This window comes from Peromyscus maniculatus, chromosome 13, assembly GCF_049852395.1.
Source record: "Peromyscus maniculatus bairdii isolate BWxNUB_F1_BW_parent chromosome 13, HU_Pman_BW_mat_3.1, whole genome shotgun sequence".
In the NCBI taxonomy this organism is placed as follows: Eukaryota; Metazoa; Chordata; class Mammalia; order Rodentia; family Cricetidae; genus Peromyscus; species Peromyscus maniculatus.
Genome location: NC_134864.1, coordinates 4,162,885 through 4,168,884, shown reverse-complemented (window position 1 = coordinate 4,168,884; position 6,000 = coordinate 4,162,885).

The window sequence follows — 6,000 nt, the reverse complement described above, 5'->3', positions numbered from 1 at the left end:
GATTTCAGGCTTTATGAAAATGAGCTGCTATTGTTCAATTCATCCTTCTCCGTGAATATGAATCACGTCAGCGGGGAGCTGCGATGGTAAGCTGTGGGACTTCAGGCGGCCCTGCACAGAGAGCCCGGGAGTCTCTTGGATCCAGGCAGTTTGCGAGTGGCCACCCCCAATATAAAAACATCTTGCCCACGTTTGGAAGCACTCACGTGTGTGAGATGTCACTTCCTGTCAGGGTGTGAGTCATGTGGGACAGTCAAAGGATGAAATTAGGCCTTACATGCAAAGCAGGGAGGTCGAGCCTCAACGGCTGGACCTCCAGCAGCCAGGCAGAAGCACATCTGTTGACTGTCACACAGATGTTTTGGGGGAAAACATGTTCCCCATGCCAAAGTCCCTGGTCCACTCTTTGTATCTTGTGAAGGAAAGCATCAGACCTCTTCAGTCCTTGTTGTACACTGTGGGCAGTGCCCAGTGCAGGATAGCCTGGTGGGCAGTGCCCAGTGCAGGATAGACAGGTGGGCAGTGCCCAGTGCAGGATAGCCTGGTGGGCAGTGCCCAGTGCAGGATAGACAGGTGGGCAGTACTAAATGCAGGATAGCCAGGTGTGCAGTACCCAGTGCAGGATAGCCTGGTGGGCAGTACCCAATGCAGGATAGCCTGGTGGGCAGTGCCCAATGCAGGATAGCCTGGTGGGCAGTACCCATTGCAGGATAGACAGGTGGGCAGTACTCAATGCAGGATAGACAGGTGGGCAGTACCCAGTGCAGGATAGCCTGGTGGGCAGTACCCAGTGCAGGATAGCCTGGTGGGCAGGACTGTCTTGTGACTGGTGTTATACAAAGGCTTCAGAAAAACAACCCTATAAATCACAGGAAATAATCACCGTTTTCCACAACGATTTCTTCAAGATTTAAGTACTTCCAGAAAACACCTGTTCATTCTGAAGCTTACCCTAGATACATCGACTCTAGTGGATTTCCTACTTAATTTCCCCCTTTTGTTTCAGCTGTTTCAATTATGTTGAAGATTAGGCAGCCCCCCAGTGAATATAGCTCTTTCTCTATCATACTGTTTTATAGTCTTATGTAGATAAGACAGAATACATCTTAAAGCCAGTAAAGTTATTACAGAAAAAAACAGTCAGGTCTAATACAGCCTAATCCACACAAATCTTTACAAACCCTCTGTCCTGGACTGTAATAAGACTAGAGATTGCTCCTGATTCAAGGCTTCGGGGAAATACTGACATTACTTGACCCCTGCAGGTGTACAAAAGGGACGTCAGATCTCAGATTTCAAACCTGAGGGAAGTAAATGGGCCGGCACAGCTGATTTTGTTTTCAGGTTGTATTTTTTCAGCATGGATGAGGAATACAGTCTCTCCCACTAATCCTATGATTTTTACACCTCACATCATATATAGTGAGGTCTTGCTTATGCTTCCAACTGCTTTGTGATTTCTGGCCCTGAGTTGTTCAAACTTAGACACTAAAACCTTGGCCCTAAAAAAAGTCATGTTTTTTTTCATCGCTTCTCGGCCTTTTGGCTAAGATCAAGTGTAAAAAAAGTCATGTTTTCCTAAAAGGCACCTGAAAAATTTTTTTTAAAAAAAATGAATATGGGTAGTTAGTCTGCATGTATGCCTCAAAAGGCACTTTGAGCCTGGACTATGAACAGAGGAGTCTGGAGGAATTGAGTGTTTAGTCATCAAGGCCTTGTCTCTAAGGTTGACAGACCTGTCACAGCTGCGAAATTAATCCTCTCTGGACAGGGTTGGTACTGTACAGTGTCACTGCCCTCTGGGCATCTATTTTGGTGATTCCATTTTGGATTTACACACGTCTTTTGAAACGTTGCCGGCTTAAAGCTGGGTGTGGCTGGCCTACTGACCCGGGCCGCAGTGGGAGCAGCTTTGGCATCTCAGGCAGCCCCAGGGAAGACACAGCAGGGTATCAGTATCAGTGTGAGAGTGGATGAGACTCCTTCCAGGGAAATGGCCCACAGCCGCCAGCATGGTCCTGGAGAGCTCTCTCTGTAACCCAAAAGGGCTCCCCCTACTGTGGTGGTTTGAATAAGAACGGCCCCCAAAGGCTCACGTGTTTGAATGCTTAGTCATTAGGGAGTGGAACTCTTTGGAAGGATTAGCAGGTGTGGCCTTGTCGGAGTAGGGGGTGGGCTTTGAGCTTTCGAAAGCACAAGCCAGGCCCAGTCAGTCTCAGCCCGGACCCGCGCCTGCAGATGTAGCTCTCAGCCACTTCTCCAGCACCATGCCTGCAGCCCTGCTCCGCAGCTTCAGATGATGGACTGAGTCCTGAAGCTGTAAGCAAGTGTCTTCTTTGGGTTTCTGTTGTTGTAGAGAGACACCATGACCAGAGCAACTCTTATAAAGGAAAGCATTAATTGGGGCTGCCTTACAGTTCAGAGGTTTAGTCCATTTTCATCACGGCGGGAAGCATGGCAGCATGCAGACAGACATGGTGCTAGAGGAGCTGAGAGTTCTACATCTTGTTCTGCAGGCAGCAGAAGGAGACTTAGACTCACTGGCCAGTCTTGAGCTTCTGAGACCTCAGAGCCCACCCCCAGTGACTCACTTCCTCCAACATGGCCATATCTCCTAATAGTGCCACTCCCTATGGGCCAAGCTGTTGTAATCCAGATGTGGGTGTAGGTTCACACAGATCCATGGAAAGAAGTACAGAGGCACCTTGAGGACGAACTTTTAGCCTTTTTCAGCTGCAGGGTAGATTAGCCTCTATGGACTTAACAGCCCTCTATGAGCAAAGGAACCTTTTATTGTTTTACAAATCACACCTTTAGGAGGCTGGAGAGATGGCTCAGAGGTTACAAGCACTGGCTACTCTTCTAGAGGTCCTGAGTTCAATTCCCAGCAACCACAAGGTGGCTCACAACCATCGTAATGAGATCTGGTGCCCTCTTCTGGCCTGCAGGCATACATGCAGGCAGAACACTATACACATAATAAATAAATCTTTAAAAAAAAAGTCACACCTTTAGCAAGTTAATTCCAAAGTCTTTGATCTAAGCCCCCGAGAGGGGACAATGCCAGTAACAATACCACAGTAACAATACCACAGTTTTCTGGGTTGTTGTACTACTTTTTTTTTTAATAAATATTTTTTTAGAGTTTTATCTACATGTATCCTGCAGGCCAGAAGAGGGAACCAGATTTCATTACAGATGGTCGTGAGCCACCATGTGGGTGCTGGGAATTGAACTCAGGACCTCCGGAAGAACAGCCAGTGCTCTTAAACGCTGAGCCATCTCTCCAGCCCCTATTGTAATGCATTTGCATAGGCTTTGGTCCCCTAGGGAAACTCTCAGATAAGACTTCAAACAGAAGGTTCAGAGACTGGAGGTAAGAATCACAAAAAGCAGATCAAGGCCAGGTTTAACACTATAGTGTCAAACTGGCTATAGCTTGTGGGAATTCTTCCTTCACCAAGCATTCAAAAACCTCAGTCTACAGGGGGCGTGCCTACTCAAATCACCACAGTAAGCCTTCCCCCTGATAGGAGTTGCCAAGGTCATGGTATCTCTTCACAGCAATAGAACAGTGAGTGAGACACCTATAATTCCAGCACTTAGGAGCGTTCTGGGGGAGGCTCCACCTCAGCCCTCCTCCCTCATCTCTCTCTCTCTCCAAACCCTCCCTCATCTCAGAAAGCCTGCCAAAAGGCAGCTCCTCCTCAGAGATGCTCAAGACCACTCCCACAGGGTATTTAAACTGCCCCACAGAGAAAGGACACGTGACTTTTTGGTCTCTGTCCCCCGTCTCCTTTCTGGGGGCTGGAAAATCATCCGGGAGCGTCTTACTCATTAAACCTGGGCTTTTTCTTAATTTGGTTTGATTCAGTCTGATTTGGATTACTGCTGTGGGATGTTAATGTATGTCCTGTGGGAGCCCTTCTTGGGTTCCTTGTGGCGTTGCCCAGCAGGTCTGCATAGAGGATGATTAGGACCATGGGCCTGAGTGCAGGTGTCTGAGATGGTCTGCACTTGGCTGTACTGGGGGGATGGTCTGTATGTCAAGTTGCTCTGATTGGTCAATAAATAAAACCTGATTGGTCGTGGCTAGGCAGGAAGTATAGGCGGGACTAACAGAGGAGAAATAAAAGAACAGGAAGGCAGAAGGAGACGCTGCCAGCCACTGCCAGGACAAGCAGCATGTGAAGATGCTGGTAAGCCACGAGCCACGTGGCAAGGTATAGATTTGTAGAAATGCGTTACTTTAAGATATAAGAACAGTTAACAAGAAGCCTGCCACGGCCATACAGTTTGTAAGCAATATAAGTCTCTGTGTTTACTTGGTTGGGTCTGAGCGGCTGTGGGACTGGCGGGTGACAGAGATTTGTCCTGACTGTGGGCAAGGCCGGAAAACTCTAGCTACAGATTACTGTGTCAGCAGAGGGCTTAATATCAGTGTACAGAAACTTTTCAAGGAGGTTGAGGCAGGAGGATCACTGTTGGTCCTGGGACAGTCTAGGGCTACAGAGTAAGACCATCTCATACAAAACAATAACAAATACAAAACCACCAAACAGAACTATGGGGTTGGAGAGATGGCTTAGCAGTTAAGAGCGCTTGCAGAGGACTCTGCAGAGTGCAGTTTCCAGCACCCTCACTGGGTGGCTCACACCTGCCCAGAACTCCACTCCCAGGGGTCTGAGGAAACCTGTGTGCACATGTACTCACACAGGCACACCTATAAACATGAATCTTTACAAAACTAGCTAATTACTAAAGTAATAAAAACATGTAAGGATCCGCATGGTGGCAAATGCCCACTGTCCTGTAATCTCGGCAGTCAGAATGCTGAGGCAGCGCATCCCAGGACAGCCTGGGCGCCATAGCAACATGAAACAAAGAAACAGAAGAGAACCAATAAGCAGCTTCCTGTAGACTCTTCAGAAACTGGAGGAAAAGGAGCCCAGGAGACAGCTCAGCAGGGAAAGTCCCACCCACCCAGCCCGACACTTGAGTTCCGTCTGGTACGGGGTAGAAGGTGAGAACGGACTTGCCTGTTTGCAGTTTACTCTCCCCGCTTTGTGTTTGGGATAAGATGTGAGCTTTCAGCCTTCTTCATCTGGTGCCAAGCCTGCCGCTCGCTGCCATGGAGGACTCATTCCGTTAGCCCAAATAAAGTCTTCTGTGTTGGTCATGGTGTTTTTATCACAGCAACAGAAAAATAACTAATACAGTGACCAAAAGTTGTCCTATGACCTCCACATGACAGCCATTCTTGTTGGTTGATTTTATTCTTTACTCTTTTGGCTCTTTGGGGACCCGCTAAAGAGGTAAATCCATGGGAGTCTGTTTAAGAAGTTTAGGGAAGTTTATTAAGGTAAAACTGAGAAAATACACTCATGAATACAGAATGGAATAGACAGCTGAAGAAAGTCGTCTTCTGATGTGACTAGGAGTGAATCCACCTCACAGGCAGGAGCAGGGAAAAGAGGCATGTGACCCTTTTCTCTCTCTCCTTTTAAGAGGTCATGAGCAATGGCAGGAAGCATCACCTCCTTTGGCCCTATAGCCTAAGGTCATGATTGGAGCAAATACCTCTACAACCCACCACACAGCTCCCAAATAAATCACACAGGGAGGCTCATTATTACTTATAAATGCTGGCCTAGGCTTGGCTTGTTACTAGTGAGCTTTTTCTTAAATTATCCCATTTATTTTTTGCCTCTGGGATTTTATCTTTATTTTATATACCTCTTGTGGCGATATATTGTGTAACCCAATATATTGTGTACCCTAATAAACTTATCTGGGGATCAGAGGACAGAGCCAGCCACTAGATTAGACAGAGGCCAGGCAGTGGTGGCACACACCTTTAATCCCAACACTTGAGATCTCATGTATTTGCTTGGGATTCCAGGAAATTATGTCAGGGCAGAAAAAGGTTTATAAAATGCAAGGAAACAGGAACTCATGCTCATGAGGCTGAAGATTTTATAAAAATAAGAACATGGCTGG